The sequence below is a fragment of the Carettochelys insculpta genome, chromosome 3 (assembly GCF_033958435.1).
Source record: "Carettochelys insculpta isolate YL-2023 chromosome 3, ASM3395843v1, whole genome shotgun sequence".
NCBI lineage: Eukaryota > Metazoa > Chordata > Testudines > Carettochelyidae > Carettochelys > Carettochelys insculpta.
This window is the reverse complement of record NC_134139.1, coordinates 37,922,518-37,944,251: the sequence shown is the minus strand read 5'-3', so window position 1 is coordinate 37,944,251 and position 21,734 is coordinate 37,922,518.

Below are 21,734 nucleotides of genomic sequence, written 5' to 3'. Positions count from 1 at the left end.
TTCAGTTCTTGGCAATAACTCAGCTTTCAAATCTGTCTCTTTTTTCCCCTTAGCTAAATTTATTTTTGAATAAATCTTCTCAAAGAAAATTGAGAGCAGCTATTACATATTTGGACTTCATTTATGAAAATCACTTCAAATCATCAAGAAGTGCATCAATCCAACTGTTATATTTACAATACTTTCATGATTGGAAAGCTAAACAATACTGTATTTCCCCCATTATCTTAATTTAGGTAGCACTAAATTTCAACATAAATGTGATTTTTTTTTATTGCCAGACAAATAAAAAGCTGCAGAAACTTGCTTTTGTCTGTCATTATAAATGCTGTGTTGAATGTGGCCACTAGAGGGTTGCATTAGCAGCGACTGCATTTCACAAACAGAACCCTGTTGAACTGCGCTTTGTCAGTAAAAGGTTTAGTGAAAACAAGTTGCTTCTTTAACACCTTGGGCAGGCATTTCTGTGTTCCTAAATAGGCTAAAGAAATAGGGAGGGTTAAGAGTCTTAAACAGCCATTCAGGCTGTGTTGCTTTCCCTCTGAAGACAATATGCTAATGATAACCCCAAAATAAATGGACAACTGGGCAGTCAGTAGCAATACACAACTGCAAGTCGGTAGAAGTTCAGGTTCACAGGTTAAAGACGATCATACAATTTCCTCACATTTCTTTCACCGGTGCTGCTTCACTGGGGACAGATCACTGTCCAAAGTTTTGGCCCTATTTTCGTAAGTGCTGCTTGGTCCATGAAAGCTAAAATGAAATCCCTCTTTTAAATATAATAATGGAAATGAAATATTGTCCAAAGCTGTGTTTCGCCCATCCAACAGGAAATTGTATATCCGGGGATGGAATGGTACAGGGTGGGATGTGGCCAACAAAATGTCATGCAGTGAAAGGTGTGTGATGAAATGACAAGGATCAACCAAAATAGGTGATGTTATGGCTTGTAATAATTATTCTCCCTAGGCTGCTCTGCTCATGCTAAACACAGAGACATTTTTTAAAATTGCGAGTTATGGGGTTTGTGTCAGAATCCATTATTTGAACACTATAAGCAGGGGTAAGTACACTATGTAAACTTATTACATCTGTTCTGCTTAAAACACAGGTAGGTTCAGGCTCACTGGCCAATTTCTCTATCATTATATCTCGGAAGTAGTATTTCTAATATATGAAAAAGAAATTGGTAAGGCAAATATATTATTTTGTTTTACATTAGCATCTAGAGTCTCAGCTGAGATTAGGGCCCTGTTAGTCACCAAGGCTTAGTCCTAGGGCTTGGGACTCTTGTTGGGCCTCACTAGGTCCACACTATGGTTCAGTGAGAAGGGGAGACAGCCATCCACAGGTTAAGGTGGCAGGAGAGCAGGCCCACACATTCCACTGTGCCCCAGCCCAGGGCCCTACTAGCAGCAGAGTGGTCTGCCACTGGGCCAAGTGCAACGTGCTGGCCCAGCTATCCTTAGGCTACTTCCAGACTCCCCCTCTCAATCATACCTCAAGGAGCCCCTGGTTAGGTTCCTCTGGGCCTGGGTTGCGTGGGGGCTCCATCCCAGCATATAGCTCCTTTTTTGTGAGGCCCAACAGTCTGGGCCAGTCCTCAGCATTCTGCAGGGCCGTCTGGCCTCAACCTGGGAGCTCAGGACTGACATATGACTTGTCTGGTGGCTGGGCCCTGACTGGGCTTCTGGCCAGGGCTCTTATACAGATAGTCCTGCCCCCTGACTTCTGGTCAGGTAAAGGGGCAGGGCTTGGTTCTGCCCACTCTGGCTCGGGGGGGGGGGTTCTTCCCCTTCTTGGTCAGTGAGTGGCTATCGTTGCTCACTGAAGACCCTCTTGTGCTAGATACTGCAATTGCACACAAGAAACTGTCCCAAGGAGAGATTTTCAAACTCCCAAAGGCAGGAAGATACCCATCTTCCATTGAAAGTTAACTCCTGTTTAGACTGTCAAAGGTCTCATAAATAGAGCAACGGTGGAAAGAGAAATAAAGGTAGGAAGAGGTGACATGACATACCTGAGGCATTTGGACAGATCAAGAGCAGAACCAAGAACAGAATCCAGGTCTTTTAACTCTTGCTCCATTGCCATTCTTGCTGGACTCTGCTGATTGAAAGGTGGGCTATGCAGGCAAAGCCTTTACAGAGCTTTGTGGATTAGGTGCTCCTGCTGCTACAGTTTTTTGTAAGGCAAGTTTCAAAATTAAAATCAAATACACATGTATATACCCATATATTTGTCTATATATATACTGATCCACTGGTCTGCTGATACTTAGAGTTTATATATGCTGATGTTCAGAGGGGCAGAAAAGTTATCATGAGTTATTTTTACAGTGGTTAGGTTTATCAGATTATTTTGTACTGTACAGGCATAAAAACCACCACAGGTGGGTGTGGGTTGGGGCTTGTGGAAGTCAAAAGAGGGTGTGTAGATTACTCATAAATATATATATATGTATGCTTCCTTTCACACCTATATCCCCATATAATTAATATGTAAATGGTGGGTTTTTGTGGGGTTTTGGACTTGTTACTTTTAGAAATGAAAGTTAGTTGTAAATAACTTTAACAGTTAGCTCCTGGTCCAGTTTATGTAGTAGGTCACATTGGTAGCTTAGTACTATGTATAAAACAAATATTTTAAGTTCACAGTACTAGCCAGGATGTTTAGAGGGAGAGAGCAGGCAGATGAGGGTGGGGTAGTAATTCCAATGGTTAATATGCAGACTATGTTTTGGATCTGGGACAGTCATCCAATAGCAAGGGAATGCAGTATGTCTTTACTGACTGTGATCTGCATGCTGTGGAACAGGCAAGCATAAGATGGATACTATGGACTTACAAAGGACTGTAGAGAAAGACCATTCTGCAGCATCTGAAGAGACCCCCCAGAGAGTGGCATCAGGATAGAGTTTGTTAATGCTTATTAGGTATAACAAGCACATGTGACTTGGCAGCAAGCTCTGGAGGAATGCAGAGACTGTGATGGCACAAGATCCAAGTGGGTTCTTCATTGTACTAGGTAGTGGGAAAGGACTATGGCTTAAGGAGAAGGAACTAGAGCGGGTGGCTATGGCTGTGCATGGGAGGTGGAAGGAATTGCAGTAGCCCCTTGAGAGGTAGAATCTTTAGTTTGCTCAAACCATGTGTCTGCAACAGTGGCAGGGCAGTCACCCACCCCCTCTTCTTCCCTGAACCAGGAAGAGTGGATTGCACTAGTATCATCCAGTGTGGCAGACTGTATGGTCATGGTTATTTTCAAGCATCATTGTTGCTCCATTTCCAGTCAGTATGCCACTCTTGTGTTAAAACTAAGTATTAGCTCCTCCTTTTCTCACTTTTTTTAAATAATGGGTAAGTGATGCATTCTAAGCAATGTGGGATGTATTTCTGCAGATGCTTGGAACTGCTCTGTGTATGCAATACGGAGTTTACATCTCACCAGTGCAATTATTTCAATATCCTTTCTCAACTAGGCATGAATTATGGGCAAAGCACCAGTAGCTAGGAGGGCTGGGGTGTGGCACCACCCCCTGGCTTTTAAAGTAGTAATAAAAACTTACTACAGTAAAATTTCTTTAATGCAGCATGTCTGAGACTGGACAGGTGCTGGATTACCAAATTTCCTGGACTATTGGACCTCACCATAACCCCCACGACCTAGTTCAAACCCTCCTGTCACGTCTCACCACCCTCTCGCCTAGCTGCGTCTCACCACCCCTGCGTGGTCCCAGCTTCTTCTCTATCCTGTGCTCCTGCAGCTTCTTCATCACCCCTGGGCTTCTCAGCTTCACCACCACTGCAGTCCTGCAACTTCACCAACCCCACGTTCTTGCAGCTTTACCACCTCTGCGCTTCTCAGCTTCTTCACCACCCCACGCTCCTGAAGTTTCACCACCCCGCGTGCCTGCAGCTTCTTCACCCCCACACCCAGCTGCAGCTCACCACCCCTGCATGCCCCAGCTCCAGACCCCACACTCTTTGGCTCCAACCCCCGCACGCCCCAGCTCAACTTCATCCCCTGGCCCCCTCCAATGGCCCCAACCCACCATCCAAGCACCCAACTTATGCAAATTTTGAGGTATATGAGGGTTGCGTGGAATGCAACCCTTGCATAGCTCGGGGGACTACTGTATGATGGACCATCAGATTTTGCCAGCTTGTGTCTGTAAATGGGACTATTTTTGTCAGATGCCAGACCATCAGGACTTCCTAATCATCAGAGGCCGGATTAAAGAAATTTTACTGTACATTGTTTCTGCTTTCAGCACCCCCACGAGAAAAATTGTTCCAATGCCTCTGCAAACACCTGTAGCAGCACTTTCATATCCTTAACATTTAGGTTTATAGACGATAATATAATCAGCCCAGTCAGTCCACGTGCCCTCATTAATAGCAATATCCAGAGAGACACCAACTCAACATGAAGAATATTGTCCATTTATAAATGAACAATTTTTTCAGAGGCACAGACGAAAGCAAGGAGTTTTTTTTTCATGGCAAATTATTTTTGGTTGGTCTTAATTATTATTTTTGATGCAAATGGAGTTGCTCTGTTAGACTTAATTTTATTGACCTGGACTCCCTCCACCTCATGACCTGGAAACTCCATCGTTGGAACTGGTGCTAAAGTGTTCAGATTCGGTAAGAGAGGTCATCCTGGAAGCAGAAAGCCTTCCACCTGCTCCACTTAGCTGGCAGAGTGGAGGCAATTTTCTGTTTAGTCTCTGCAGAAGGGCACTGCCCCACCAGCAGGCACCAATCCTTCTTGTTTTGAACTATTTTTATCCCTAAACCAATAGGGGCTAGTGACACCAGTGACATAGTAACATAGTAAAGGTGTGCCTGGCAGCTATCTTGGCCTTCCACCCACATGATGTGAGTCGGTCAGTGTTCGGTATCTCCATAGTTGGCCAATTTCTCAAGGGCCTAGACAGCCGCTACCCAAAGGCTTAATTAATCTTAATTTGGTTCTAACCAAGTTCAAGACCCCTCCAGTTGAATCCATGGCTGCCTGGTCTGTCTCCTACCTTTCTTGGAAAATGGTTTTCCTGGTGGTATTACCATTGGCTAGAAGGGTTTCAGACCTATGAGAACTTAAGTCTGAGATCCCCTATAATGTTTTTACAAAGACAAGCTGTCTCTCTTCATCGTGGTATAATGGTGGTCTCAGCATGCTGCATAAGGTGCTCTCACAGTTTCATGAGAATCACTGCTGAGAGGACTTCCCATGTCCTCACTGCACATTACATCCTGCATCAGGATTTACTATGGTCTTGGGAAGGTGCTGATAAAGGTGCTGCTTCTAGCAGCAGCTCTGCTTTCAGAGCTGTGCTCTCAGCCAGCAATTTCTGCTCTCCAGCTGCCCAGTTCTGAAGGCTGTGCCACCAATAGCAGTAGCAGCAGTGTAGAAGTAAGGGTAACAGTACTGTACCCCCCCCCATAAGAACCTTGGGAACACCGACCCCCACCACACCCCCACTTCAACTCCTTTTTGGGTCAGAACACCTACAATTTTGACACTGTGAAATTTCAGCTTTAAATACTTGAAATGGTGAAATTTACAATTTTTAAAATCCATTGACCAAAATGGGCCATGAATTTGGCAGGGCCCCAGCTTTTAACAGATAAACGTTCACTGGTGTCAAGATTTTCCAAATTAAAAGACTTAAGTTTGGTTTTTGAATTTGTATTTAAACATGTAATTAAGTAGTCTAATTCTCAAAATTGCTGTATTTCCAGACACGCACATTGATGTCAATGGGAACTTAGCATTTCTGAAATCAGGACATGCTTTTAGGTGCCTAATTGTAGACTTAGGAGTTCAGTCCTGAAGCACCCGTCTTTGAAAATCTTAGCTTCGGAACGCATTGCTATTTTTAAAATGTTCAGGGTAAGTGTATAGAGTCTCGTATATCAGACCTGAAACTGAGTGACAAAGTTTAAAACTACATCAGAATATGCTAGAAATTTTGGGGTATCTAGCATTTCGATTTGGGCTCTGGTCCTATATCTCTGACATGTATGCGCTGTACACTGCAATGCATCTGCCAGTGGGATGATGTGTTTTTATGTACACGTGTGATGGTGCGTGCATACATTTGGGACATTTTGAGTGGGCTGAGCTCAATCAATCAGTTTGTGAGCTCAACTGTAAAAAGGGAGTGAAAGTTCGTAAAGTGTCACAATAATCCATAAAAATAAATGTTGATAGGAAAAGGTGCAAAATGGAAACAGACTGAATTTAATTCAGAAAGAAACAGCCTACTGATATAATTCAGTAACTGTTTTAAGATTGTGTCTGGCAAACAACAAAAGTTGGGCATTGGAAATTCATGAACCAGTGTCAACGTTTGAGAAATGAGGCCTAATTGGTGAACAAAACAATGGTCAGAAGCTATTCCATCATGCCCTACTGAGATTATTAAAAAGAAACAACTTTGTTTCCTGCTTTAAGCGGGAAGCTGGACTTGATGACCTCCTGAGGTCCCTTCCAGCCCTATGATTCTATCATGATGGGTAAGTAATAGAGTCAAGGGGAAGGGGCGCACTGGCTGACTGAAGGACAAGGGAAGAGAAAGAAGAGTGTTCACCATTTCTGGGGATCCTGAGACCCGGTGTGATTCTACTGAACCCTCTTTATCCTGACCTTGAGAGAGAGCTAGATGGCACAAAGAAGATCCATCATCTTCAAGCAAATTCTGAACACCATCTGGAATGTGAGGCTTTGTCTCCCTCCCCATGAGTACTTTTTTCTTCCCCACCTTATATTTTTTCTTTCATATATGTCTCCCATTTCCTTCTGCCCAATAAGAGTTTGGCTTAGCCAGTCACAACTGTGTATTTTGTACCATTGCTGAAAGCCTGTAATCCAGATGCAATGCCCAGAAGAGCCTGCTGCTGGTACAAGTTCACCAGGTCTCAGAGTGGCTGATAAGACTGTGTGCTGTGCCTGGGGTTTTTCTAGCAGCAAAGTTGCAAGTGATATTCAGTCTGGAAACAGAGTCTTCATTTTCTAGCTTTGCTCTGTCCTTTTTTCAGCTGTTTGTGTTAGCCTTGTTTTGTCATCTAGGAAACTGGATAAGAACACCACCACCGACTCCACCCCATATCAGCTAAATTCTCCTTTCACCAAGATGGACAGCTCTTACCATCTTTAATACCATTTAAAAAAAATCCTTGTCAAATGTTGTTCCCCCTGCCCCCCCGCCCCCACACTTATAATAGCTTTCTACAGCTAGCAGGAAAGGGAACAAGGAATGCGGTTCAAATGAAAGACTGATATAAACACTGGAAATAAAAAGTATTAACTGTGTTCTCTTTTTTTTCTCTAGTTTCAATTATAGGGTACAAAGTAATTTTAACAGTGTTTGCTGTGGAAATAGGCAGGCTGAGGTCTGTGTACACCAAACATCATGTATACCCTCAATCTTGTTTAAAACTGTTTCATGTTGGACAGTGACAGGATTATGTTGATATCACTGGCTATTTGGGCTATATATTTCATCTGCGTTGATGCAATAGAGGGTTGCTTGAGTTTGTGGTTACAGGCCCATTCACAAATTATTGTGTCCCCGGCTAAATTATTGAAATTTGCAGTCATCATAGAGCAGTGTAAATATCAAAACAAAAAGCAGTCAAGTAGCACTTTAAAGACTATTATTTTAAAGCAAAATAATTTATTAGGTGAGCTTTCGTGGGACAGACCCACTTCTTTGGACCATAGCCATACCAGAACAGAGTGGTATGGTATTGAGTTTGTTTTGGTATGGCTGTGGTCTGAAGAAGTGGGTCTGTCCCATGAAAGCTCACATAATAAACTATTTTGCTAGTCTTTAAAGTGCTGCTGGACTGCTTTTTGTTCTGATAGTGTATAGACTAGCACGGCTCCCTCTCTGTTACAGTGTAAATATATGTTTGTAAGGATGGGAAATAAGCTGTAGGCAGTCACCTCAGAAAAATCTTCTAACCGGAAAACAGTCGGCTCAAGACAGTGTGACAGGGACTTCAGGGACCCCATTAGGTTATCCCCAGGGGCTATGTTTAACTATAAACACCATAATTTTGTATATTAGAATATTTAACCACAAGCAATCCTATGACCTAAATCTATAAAAGTAAGAAAAAAAATTGCACCAATTAGTTCCATTCCACTGAAGATTTTTTAAAATGTAAAAGATAAATATCAAATATGATCAGTTTTGAGCAGTATAGTTACTCTGGTGATGCATTGAGGGGACACGTTTATTTAATTTATATCAGATAATTAGATTTTGTTAAGAATGTTTGAAGCTACTAGAAATGACATTGTTGTAGTCAGTGCTTGTTTTATGCCAATACTTGCCAGCACCTTGGCAGCCCCAGCCATGGGATTGGCAGGGATGAGGGAGCAGGAAGTCAGCTGAGTACCAGCTCTTTTTTTTTTTTTAAAGAGAAGGCACTGGTTATAGTACAATATTCACTCCATCTCCCTCTTAGAGCAGGGTTATTCCCTATAGTATGTTTTCCAGTGTTTTACGTTAAAATTGCCACCATCTTCATCAGAACATAATTCTGTAACACAGTAGACGAGCTCATCGCTATGGAATTTTTGCTGCTATCCATGTGTATATTTCCTTTTCTGATTATCTGATTATTTCTGTATATATTCCTATATTATATTATGATCTAAACAAGTGTGTTCTTTTCTCGCCTGCCTTCAATTTGTCAGCATCTCTCTTGAAATATGGGGCCCAAGAACTGAATATAATATTCCGTAATATTCAGATCTCTCAGAAAGTACAATTCCCGACTTTCCCACTTCATGATCTTTGAACTATGGATTGACCAGATAAATGGTAACATCCATATCCTCACTCACAGCTGAGATTTCCTTGCTCCTTGCTTGTGCACTGCCCATTACTAAAAATAGGCCTTGGCCTTCATTCCTTGCACACACTAAACTTCAGTTGACTTTAGTAGGCCACATGAAGTATACAAAGGATTGGCCCCATTAACTTGAAATGTTAACTAACAACAACTAGTCATTGTTTCAAATGGTTTTAAAGATGAAAAACTACATTGTGTGAAGTAGTAATTTATTACAGTTTTATTTTATCAATGTCTTTGGACATTTTGTCCCAGTCTCAATAACCTTCATTTCTCTCAGGGAATATATTACTTCTGTTGCCTTCAAAATCAGTCACTACTTATAATATACATGCTGTATATTACAATCATTAATTTTTTCAGCATTTTATGAGGTGTGCCTATTAAATGAAATGGTGTGTCTGGCACTGGCAAATCTCATGTGCATTTGTTTTTTCATATTTCCTTTCTTTTGGCAGATCCATGCAAAGGGAGTAAGTTTCTGTGGGCTGTGCATGCTTTTCCAGCCTTTTGCAAGATTTGTCACATCTCCTGGAAGGCCTTATAACTTACAAAACACAAATTTATATCCAGCTATTTGCCAAGTCTTGTCAAACTCTAACATTTTTGTTGGCAACTATTGCATTTCTCAGATGAGGAGGAGTAACTTAGATCATCTACTCCCAACACTATGCTTTGGACACCTTTGGATAGCTAATGTGTCTGTTCTGATGCATATTTTAATCTCAGTTGGCCTGGCTGCCCACTGCTTTTGATATCCTCACTCACTGAGTCTTCTGTAAAGGAGACATTCTGCTTCATCAGCTGATTTTATAGTTACAGACATCTGCTCTTGTGGTTCTGTTTCTCTCTGAAAAATAGTAATCTGAAAAAGCAGTTTAAAAATTTAAATAGATTGAATGCTTCTTGGTTCTTTGAAATACATGCTCTAACTTTGTCCATACTGAAAGAGAGACCTACTCAATGAGCTAATAATTTTAATTCTGAGAAAAATTTGTAGGGGCAGAGATGGTAGTCTCTTGCTTTTTAATTGATGCCTGTCCAATTTAGCCCATAGGACTTGGCTCTTTCTGGCTTATAAATAGGTGGGACAGGAATAAGTTTTAAATATATTCATAAGTCACATTTTGTCTTTCTTCAAGTGCTTGCTCATGTAACTTTCCACATTAGGTGTGTGCTCGCCACATGCACCAGAGTCAGAAGTTTTTCCCACAGCAGTATTCATAGGGGAGTCGCTCTGGGTGATGCCTGTAGTAGTGTTTCCATGACGTGGTATAAGGAGTGCTATGCACTTCCCTACCCTCTTTTTCTTCTTATTCCCACTGATGGTGCAATAGAACTGCTGTGGCTTTGTCTATTCTTTGCTATTTCTTGTTCTCTGCTAACAGTTTTTCTTTGGTAGATAGTTGTTATAATAGTCTTGTTGGTAGTAGCAGTTATAGCGTGTAGCGTTTTCATTGTCCTAGACAGGACTTAGCCTTGGGATGGGGCATGCCCCACTTCCTAGTCTTTAAACTTTGTGAACCATGCAAGTTTCCTGTGTCTATTAGTGACCTTCACAACAGCTTCCTGAGGTGTCTCGTCAAGGAGGATATTAGCAATAAGGGCCAAATTTGCAAATCGCTTAAACCCCAGACCAAAAAGGAAAGGGGCTTTTCTGATGGAGTCAGCACTGACCCAGCACTGTAGTAAAGGTCACACTCAGCCTTTAGTACTTTTGCTTTGATGTAGTATGCCCCTCTGGTGCTGCTCTCCAGCTGACACTGCTCACTTACTGGCTAAGAAGGTGAAGACTTCAAAAAGGCCATTTTCCTCTGGACAGGAGATGTAGGGAGAGGAACCAAGACTTGTGGGCACCTTGTCACCTATGTTGGAAAGTTGGGTTCCAGCTCAAGTGGAATGGTCCACCCTCGCCCACACAGATGTGTCTGCACTGGGCATGGGGAGGTGATGCCCTTCAGCACCTGGACATGCCATTGACTCTGGAAGCCCTGCAGGCAGCCCAGGATATATTTGCGATGTCAGTGCTGATGGCACTGGTGCCCATCATGTCTTGGTCTTCAGGCACATCCACAATGGGCTCCTTCAGAACTTTTCCCCAATGACACCACTCCCCACCCAATGTTCCTGCCTGTCAGAGCCTCCCCAGAAGTCTCCAAGCCTTGACCTCTGGTCCCCTGACTCAGGAGGACAAAGGCAAGATCCAGGGTGATATTTGCCAGTTCAATGGCACAGAACTGCCGAGGAACATGCTCCATGGCAAGGCATCAAGAAGAGGTATCAACATCTCTGAGACCTTGGCACTGTTCCTGGAACCATTGCAGAGAATGACATCATCAGTTCTCTTCTCATTGGCACCAGTTCCTCTCACAGCAGTCCTTCTGCTCTCAATGTTTGTGAGACCATCAGTCTCAGTCCCATTGAAGGTCCAAGCACCAGGTGGACAATGGGTGGTGTAGCTCTTTGGGTTCCTGTTGCCAATCCACCTTTTCCAAACTGGCTGGGGGTAGGGAGGGTCCCATGGCAGAGATTCTTCACATTGAGAGAGATCCATGTGGTCCTGAAGTACATATTGCTATGTGGAAGGAGGTCCTGGGACCTCCTGTTCCTAGTCAGCATCCAGTGTATGCAGAACTTTGGAAGCTGGCATGGAGCATGAATCTCTGCTGTTGGGCTACAGACTCCAACGGTGCCACTCTAGCTTTTGGCACTTTACCTCCTGGCCTGGCTGTATGGACAGTGGCAGGTGCTCTGGTACCAATGAGGGTTCACCTGGCCACACCAGGCTTCCTAGTTCCCAGATTTCAGCAGGAGCAAGCTCTAGGGAAAGGGACCCTCCTCCTCCCAAGAACTCCTGGACACTCAGCCAGACCCCATCTCCCATGTGGTGGAGACTATAAACCATAAGGAGAGGTGAGAGCAACCAGGGTCAATGCTGAAGAACAAAGACTCAAAGAAGTTAGATTTCTTCACGCAAAAATTTATTTATCTGCCAACATCCAGTTTTGGCAAGCCACCAAGCCCTCCTTGGCTGCCATGAGTTTAATATATAGTGGACCCTGGTAGAATTTCAAGGCTCTCTTCCTGGGTCCTCAAAGGAGGAGTTTAAACTGATATTTAAGGGGTGGATGGAACCTCCCAGGATAGGCCTGCAGGTGGTCTCTGGCATAGAGGACTCCACAGCATGCACAATGGCTTCAGCCCTATCCATGCACCCATTGTTCTGGCTACTCCTTTCCAAGCTGTCTGTGGAGCCCCAGCAATTGCTGCAGGGCCTCCCTTTCAATGGCCACACTCTGTTTGTGGAGCGGATAGATTCAAAATTACATGGGCTTAAGTATTCTCCTACCACCTTAAAGACCCTGGAGCTGGATGTCCCTGACCCATCCCATAAAAAGTTCTGCTCCCAGCAACTTCTGGGTCCAGGGAGCCAGTCATATCAGGAGCCCCCCAGATAAGAATAGCAAAAGCTATAAGTGGCAGCCAAATCAGCCAGTGCCTTCAGCCCAGTCATGCTCAACCTGCTCCAAAGAAATAATTTTGAGGATGTGCCCAAGACTTTCCTATGGATCCAATTTCCCACCTGTTTGGAAACTGCCTTTCCCACTTCCTCCCTGCCTGGACTGTTAAAATATTGGACGACTGAGCCCTGGGTACTATTTCTCAGGGTCGTACCCTCCAGTTCCTTTCCACACACCCCATACCCACTCCCCATCCCTTCTCAGGTTTCCCTCTCATGAGAGTCTGCTTGTACCAGAGGTTCAGGAACTGTGTTGTGACCGGGAGCATTGGAAGTTCTGTCTGAATATCAGAATGGGGGTTCTATTCCCAATATTTTATAATCCAAAAGGCCAAGGGAAATCTGTGGCCCATCCTTGACTTGAGAGACCTCAAGAGATACCCTAAAGAAGCCAAGTTGCCTATGGTGTCCTTAGTCTCCATCATTCCTGCTCTGGACCGAGGAGACTGGTATGCCACCTTTGACTGTATTGCAGTTTTTCCAGGTCACAGGTGGGTTTTTTTCATTTTATGGTGGGGTTTGCTCACCAAAAATTTACAGTTCTCCCCTTTGGCCTGAGTATGGCACCAAGGTGTTTACCAAATGGATGACTGTAGTGGTGGCCTACCCCAGGTGCTGAGTGGTCCAGGTTTCCCCTTATCTTGACAACTAGCTAGTGAGGTCCAGCTCCAGGACCCAGGTCTGTTATGACACCTGCTGGTCTCTGGAGCTCCTAGTTAATGACAATAGGTCCACATTAACGTCAGTTCAAAGGCTAGAGCTCACTGGAGCAATGCCCCATTCAACTTGCATGAGAGCGTTTGTGCCCCTAGACAGGCTGACTTTCACTTACCCTGAAAATCAAGGGACCACATGGACAAAGTTGTCATGATTCCCCAAATAGTACTTACCATCCTGCAGTGATGTAGCACTCCAGAGAACATTCTAGAGGGAGTTCCATTCAACCCTCCAGTTCTTCCTTTGAGCTGGACTTGGAGTCCTCAGAAAATGACTGGGGGGGTGGGGTTGCAGACCCTGGGGAAGGTGAGGTTGCATATAAATGTCAGGGAGCTCAGAGTGGTTTGTGTGGCTTGTGGGCTCTTCCTGCCCCACATGTCCAGTAAGGTGGCATAAGTCCTCACAGAGAACATGGCCTCAATGGTTTATATCATTGGTTCTCAAACTGTGGTGATCTGGGGCTGCCTTGGAGGAAGGCTGTGAGGCTCAAGACTTGTCCCTACAGCAGGGAGCCCTCACTGGCTCCCCAGCCCTGCACAGCCCCCTCTCTCTTATTCAGCATTATCTTCAAGCTGCAGATGGGGCGGGGGGCAGCCTTGAGCCCCACAGGCCAAATCTGATATGCAGGGGAGAGAGGTTAAGAAGCATGACTCATATGTGCTGTTGTCTCCCCTCCCCTCCAGTGCTGCTGGCGGAACACAGCCCCAGAAACTGCTCATGGTAGGGTTTCCCTACTGCTGCCATTGGCTGGATTTCAGCCAATGGGAGCAGTGGAGGTGGTACCTGGGCACAGCGGGGAGCATGGAGCTAAAGTAAGCACCTCCCAACTTCTCTCAGGGGCAGCCCCCCCCATCCTCATCCCTATCCCACCCCCAGTCTACTCCTGAACATCCCTTCACACTCAACCCCCGTACCTTAGCCCTGTCCTGCACCCCTCTCCTGATGAGCTGCCCCACTCCTGCAACTCCCTCCTGCCCAGATCTCCCATCACTAGTCTGCTCCTGCACCCTCTCTCCTGGCCAGACACCTAACCCCAGATTTCTCCTGAACCCTCTCACCCTTCCAGATGCTCTACCCTTAGTCTGCTCATGCACCTTCCCTCCTGGTCAGACCTCCACTCCCGGCCAGCTCCATCACCCTACCTCCTACCTCGACCCCCCCCCTTGCCCCACCCCATCCAACTCCCTAGTAGCCCCTTCCCACACACTGAACCCCTCATTTTGGCCTCACCCCAGAGCCTGGGAGGGCTCACAAAATCTGCTAAACTCAGTACTCCAAAAAAAGTTAATCTGGACTGTGGGAAGCCCTGAAGCTTCATCCTTTCTGCCTCTCCCCTCTTTGCGCCCACAGTTGTGGGGCTGGAGCACCAGGGAGTGAGGTATCTTAGTTGGGGCCCAAATCAGAAAGGGATTTTTTGTTGTTTTTTGAGGGGATTGCCTCTCACTTGTGTGGGCCCTGGCTGATTTTTCTGCAGATCAGGGGTTCCTGATCCAAAAAAGATTTCTCACCCCTGCCATAAAGACAACTTTTGTTTTGGATATAAATTAATATTTTACTTTATTTAAAATAATGTTTGATAAACTAATATGATAAGCAACAAGAAGTCTTGTGGCACCTTATAGGCTAACGTATATTTTGGAGCATAAGCTTTCGTGGGCAAAGACCCGCTTCATCAGATGCATCTGATGAAGTGGGTCTTTGCCCACGAAAGCTTATGCTCCAAAATATCTGTTAGTCTATAAGGTGCCACAAGACGTCTTGTTGTTCTTGAAGCTACAGACTAACATGGCTACTACTCGGATACTTGTTAATATGAAACAGTTAAAGTGCTTAATCTGTTTAATTATTTTGATTTCATATTAATATTTCCTTTTGTATTGGTTATGTGTGTCCCTTTATGTTCTAGTTCCTGTAGCTTAATATGAATAATTTAGTATGTGAGGTCTTTAGAGATAAGCAAATATGTTTTGTGATCATGGGAGGTTGGCTGGTGGTCCACAGAAACGTTTGTGTTGAATGGGGTGGGCCACAGTCCAAAAAATTTGAGGGCCACTGTTCTCCAACAGGCAGGGAGGGGCAAGCTTTAGCTCTGTCCTAGGAAGTGCTCCTTCTCTGGGCCTTCTGCATCAACCATGGCATCCACCTGGATGTAAGTCACCTCGCAGGAATCAACACTTCCCTAGCAGATCACCTTAGCAGGGAATTCTCTTATCACCATGAGTAGTTGCTCTTTTGGAAGGTGGCATGTGTGATCTTCCAGAGGTGAGGATTTCCCCTTGTGGACCTGTTTACCACCAGGCAGACCAGAAAGTGCAACCAGATTTTTTTTCTCAGTGGGGGCTGGGCAAGGGATTCTTCTGCAACTTGTTTCTCCTGTCATGATCCAAGGGTCTGCTGTACGCACTTCTGCCAGTTCTTCTTGTCAGCCAAGTCCTCATTCAGATCAAATGGGACAAAGCTTGAGTTATCATGATTGCCCCAGTATTGCCTCTCCAGCACCGCTTCAGCTCTCTCATGAGCTTGGTGATGCACCCTCTCTAGCCCTGTCCCAACTGCCCAGACCTGCTGTTGCAGGTCCAGTGTCAGCTCCTGCACCTCTCAGCATGGATGCTTGATGGTTGAGCCTGGAGGAATGTACTTGCTCAGAGGAATTCCAGGAGGTTCTGTCAGGAAGCAGAAAGCCATCCATGAGCTTGACCTATCAAGTGAAGTGGACATGGTTTTTCCACTGGGTATCGGACCAAGGTTTCTCTTTCAAGCACACCCCAGTGCAGTCTGTGCTGTATTATCTGCAGCACCTCAAGAGCCGGGGGCCTGGCAGATTCCTCCATCAGAGTGTATCTTGCAGCCATTGCTACTTTTAATGACCCTATCTGGGACAGTGTTTTCTGATGACATGACCGTGAGATTCCTGTGGGCTTGAGTAACTCTAGCCCCAGGCTCAAGACCCTGTCCTGCAGTGAGACATCAACTTGGTCCTTTCCAAGCTCAGTAGGCCATCCTTCCAGCTGCTTGATTCATGCTCTTTTTCCTACTTCTCCTGGAACGTTACATTCCTGGTGCCAGTGACGGCAGCAAGGCATGTTTCGGAACCTTCGTACATCGACTTCTATAAGGACAAGGTCCAGTTGTGGTTCCCCCCAAACTTCCTGCTGAAAGTTGTTTCTCCCTTCCATGTGAAGCAGGGCATATTCCTGCTTGTGTTCTGTCCCTAGCCCCACAAGACAGCAGAAGAGAGGCACCTGCATGTTCTGTACAACTGCAGGGCCATGGCTTTTTACCCAGAATGTAATAAGCCCTTCCATAGGTTGACACAAGTCTTCATTGCTATGGCTGATAGGATGAAAGGCCTTCTAGTCTCCATGTAGTGGCATTTCAATTGGATGACCTCGTGCATATGGACTTCTTCTGAGCTGGCAAAGGTCCCTCTGCTGCAGATTGTCTCGGAGCATTCAACCAGAACTGAGGCATCTTTGACAGCCTTTCTGGTATTTGTGCCAGTCTAGGACATCTGTAGACTTGTGATGTGGTCCTCGGTCCATACATTTACATCTTACTATCCAATCAGCATCCCAGAGATGACAGTGGGTTCAGCAGGGCTGGGCTGCAATCTACATGACCATGAACTCCTACCCACCTCTGTGGATACAGCCTGGAGTCACCTATTGTTTAATCGACATAAACAAGCACTTGAAAAAGAAAAGAGTCACGTGTTACAAAACTGGCATTCTTTGAGATGTGTTGCTCATGTCCATTCCAAGCACTGTCAGAAGCTTACAGCAAAAAGAAACTGAGGGTGGGGGTGCCCCTGATACCACTCCAAGGAGGAACCACTCCAGGGGTCACCAGATATATTCCCTACAGGTTCTGCGGAGGGAAAAAGTTCTGGCACTGATGCATGTGGCAAACACACCCACATACCTAATGTGGTACAACATATCTCAAAAAACACCATTTATGAAACACGTAACTGTCTTTTACTGTTTAATTCATAGCGCTCTGGGTGAGAGAACTCTAGCTAATCTTCAGCAGCCTAGAGACAAAAGAAAGATATGAGATTTCCTCAGGTAGAATCTGTGAAGACAATATCTATTGTTTTCAACTGCTGACTAAAATATAAGTGTGAGAAGTTTTAGTAATAGTCAGCATAAAATACATCAGATCCCCAGGTCTGCTCCTGCCATATGCTACTTGTTATGAGTCATTTTGGGTGCTGTCCATCCTAGTACCAACATTCACCAGAAGCATGAATCTTTAGCAGGAAGAGTACCTTGCAGCATGCCTGAAAGAACCTCTGGAAGGGTATGTCTGTATCTTATGCTAATTCAAAATAGGATGATGTGATACGTATAAATTCCTTCTCTCACATCATCCCACTTTTGAATTAACTGAAGATATGGAGAGACCCTAACCACAATCATTCATGTGTGTATATATATATAATTGATACCATGTTAGATCCTGGGTTTCCCCTTATGCAGGTAAATAAAATGTCTGGTATTTTTAAGTTGACTTTATAAAGCCTTTGTGACATTTTAGAATAACAATAGTGTGTGACCTAGCTCGCATTCTTTACCCTTGTTTAAAGTTTGGTTCTTTTACTTCCCCCGCTCTCTGTTTTATATACATAATCTTTTATATAGCTAGCTATATTTAAATATATAGAGAGAGGATTATGGTGAGTAAATTGGCAGTCTTGGCCACTGAAAAAAATTCGTTAGGTTTGGACATCTGGGGACCCTCGTGGATTCTGTCCCATTCCTTCTCATTTGTATGTAAAAAAGCCTCTCCTTCTAGTACAGTAATTTTGTGTATGAGCAAAGCAGGATGGGAGCAGACACTAGAACACCTGCATGAAGAGAAAGGAGAAACAGCTTCTACTTTGGTGAAGATAAATTGCCAGAGATCCAGGATGAAGGACAGAAAGAAGAATGGTCAGAGTCCTTGTTTTACACAAAGGAGTACCTTTTTAGTCTTGCTGAACTGACAGATGTTACCTCAGGTCATGATCCATCCAAGCTTTAGGTAACAAGAATTAATCTAGTCCTAATAAGTGTGAGGAAAATATTCACAATATCAGCGTTTGTGGAAAACTTCATTTAGCATAAAAAATCAGGAAGTTTAATTTGAAAATGGACAGCTGCTTTACTAATCTTGCACCATTATGAATACTGTGGTGTACTAATTTGATCCCAGACAATGCTGTGTTCAACTGAAAATGTTATTTATAGTTTTTGAATATGAATTAGCAATTGAGATATACAGAAAATAAATTAAAAAATACTTCCTCACCCCTCTCACTATGACAATTCATGAGGCATTGGGATTCTAAAACAGGCATTTGGCTCTATTGTCTCACAATTCTCAGGATTCCAACATTCTTGGTAGTAAAAGGAAATTCTTGTGCCACAGAGAGGAAGTGGGAAGTGATTTGCTTAAAAGGATTTCACATGTTTCTCAAAGAGATTGGCCAAAATCCTGATCTGTTTTGGAGAACAGATCTCAAGTGCAATGGAAGAGATATTTTAATGACAAATTTTTCCTTCGTTTCACTGAATTCTGCATTGGAACTTGGGCCACAGATGGCATTTCTCTGAGGCAATTTTCACTGGTATTCCTTCACTTGGTCCCCATAGTGCAGTCTGATTGTGGAATGTCTCAAGCAATACATGAAAAATTGGAGCATCCCAGTGACAATCACTATGAGATAATGATGTTTGGCCCCTTGCAGACCACTCAGCATCTTGCAGAATTAGGTCTTTAGTGCTTTTGGGCCTCATTGCCACAGTTAATTTCATTCTTGTGAGTAGTGCTAATATGTATCTAATGCACATACCTTTCTGAACTGAAACCTGGTTGTAGATTAGTTTTACATCTGTAGCACAAAAGAAAATAATTCAATCTGGAGGAAAGTTTTTAAGGATTTTCATGCACACAGATTATAGAAAAAGTTATTTACCATGTAATTTGAAACAGAGACTTTTGTGCCAAAACTTCAGTGTGTATGTGTGTGTGTTTTAGGTGTGAAGTATTTATTTTAGTGCCTAACATGCTAGAGGTTGAACCTCTTGCACAGCAGTGGAAGTCCAATGGAAGAGAACCTTCCTATTAAATTCACATCTTTAAATTTGTTTTATTTGGAAAGCGAATTTATAGTAACTTAAAAACAGGAGCCCAACACTAAGCTCCTAAATCCCTATATAGGCACCTAAATAGGTATCCAGATTTTCAAATGTGCTGAGTGCAAAGCAGCTCATAGTGACTTCGGTAAAACTTCTGAATGCTTAGCCCTTTTCCAAATCTGGATACCTATAAAGGAGTCTACACAGAGCTTTAGGAGCCTGGTGTCAGGCTCCTGTTGTTGAGCTTTTACAAATCTGGGCCCAAATGTAACCACTTACTTAGATGTGTATTTATAGCTTTCCTTTAGGTTCGTGTTCTTACAAATCTTGGCCAGGATGTTTAGTCTGGGTGCAATCCGTGGTGACACTGGCTCTTTGTCCTCATCTAGTGGCTACAGCATGTTCAGTGGATTATATATCTGCTGAAATCTTGATCCTTCCAGAGCTGGCAGTTTAGCCCAAATTTAAGAGGCTTTGCCTTTAGACTCAGAAAACAAAGGTTCAGAACTTGCAGGCCAGGGATGTTGTTACATGAGCTCTAATACAAGCAAAAGATAAACCCTGGTGTTTTCCTCTTCGTCCAGTTTTATCAGTAGTCGTATTTTCTACCTTCTGAGAATTTAGTTCAGAATTTTGTGGCCATAATCAATGGCTACAAAATAATAATCATAATCAATGTAATTTGGTAGGACAAACATTTCTCAGTTGGTGATGATGATGTCTTTTTTCTTTCTTTCTTTCTTTCTTTCTTTAGGCAAATAGCCTCTCTCTCTAATCCAACAAAAACAACCTCTAAAGATGAAGATGCAGACTTAAGGGTGTTGCAAGTTCACTAATACAGCTAAACTGTGGTTTGTCTGGTTATTGTTGCCAAGAGCACAAGCCAAGTCATTGAAACGGACAAAGTTTTATTACCTCTGTTTTTGCTATTCTGACTTATTCTTGAGACATGTGGGAAAATTGTGTCTGAAATCTATCTTAGGTTTTGGGCTTCTAGATAGTACATCTCTAATGAAAGTTGGCTTGTTTCCATTACTGTATACCATGGAATAGGCCTCCTCGCGTTAGACATGACTTTGAAATCCAAAATTATAAGCTCAGTTGTGATGGGTCACATATCCATGTATGAAGGAGTAATCAACATTATTACTATGCAGAAGATGACTTAATTCAAAACCAATACTTGAAATTTGTTAGTCTGATATCTTTTTTTTTAAATCCAATGTGTGAAAAGGGGCAATTTATAAGTCTCTGGGAGCTTAATTTTTCTACTTTGACTTTGGGTCGCTAACCTGAAATACTAACAGAGTCCATATGTCTCACTAATGAAGGTCATATGAAAGTTTGAAAGTTCTAGTGCAAGTCCATTTTTCCTGCTTCATTTAGTAAATTGTAAGAGTCTATTACTGAACAGTCATGTTTGAATACAGAGCCCTGGTACAACTGGGGCAGAGTTTACCAGACTGATTGTTATATGTTCTGTATGTAGCTGCTGGCTTCAGGACTGGGCTCATTATTAATGGTTTGTTCTTGTTTAAACTTATAATTTCCCCCTTTGTTTTTTTTTTTAAGTTTACCTTTACTTTTAATTCAAGTTTTCTGTTTTGTTAAAATACACACAGTAAAGCAATACTCATACTTCCTTTATTAGGAAAACAGTAATACCTACGTGATAGCTGGTGGGGAAAAGAAAGGGAGAGAGAAAGGAAATAAAAACCACAAAGAGAGTTAGTACAGCTTATTGAAATAGTCTTTCCTTGGGCTTTGTGGAAAGGGAAAATAACTTGTATAATATCTTGAAAAACTTCTGCAACAATTTTTATTATTTTAACAAATATTTATACTATGGTGAGGGAGAGCAAAGAAAGAGTGATCAGAGGTTTTGCAGTAAATATTTATGATTTGTAGCCATAGTTCCTCTGAAGAAGTCGCAGAGAATATCCGAATTAAGGTATTTAAACTTATAATTGTTGATGTTCCAGTAGAAATTTATGTAAAAAGCACACTATTTTACTTGTAATTATTCCCCACTCCTATTATATACATTTCAACAGCATTGTTGTGGGTATCTCGTTATCATATAAACATGAAATAATATTGCATTACTGTCAGTGGTAATAAATATTTAAATTATGGTGTCATCCAAAAGCCCCAGTTTGGACTGTGGTCTTGTTTTTCTGGGAGCTACACAAATGTGGAGAAGAGTATTTTATTAAAAGCATAGTATTTAGACTACATTGAATAATGAAAGACTTTTACCTATGAATAGCTGCTTGACAAGTCTCAGAAGGATAGCCTTGTTAGTCTGTACTGTAAAAACAATGAGGAGTCTTGGAGCATCTTAGAGGCTAACAGTCAGTGGCACTGCTATGGGTATCTTCACAGCTCCACAGCAGGCCAGTGTTTTCTTGGCTAACCTAGAAAAATGTTTCCTCAGCTCCCATCCCTCCCAACTAGTCCTCTACTTAAGCTACATTGATGACATCCTCATCACATGGA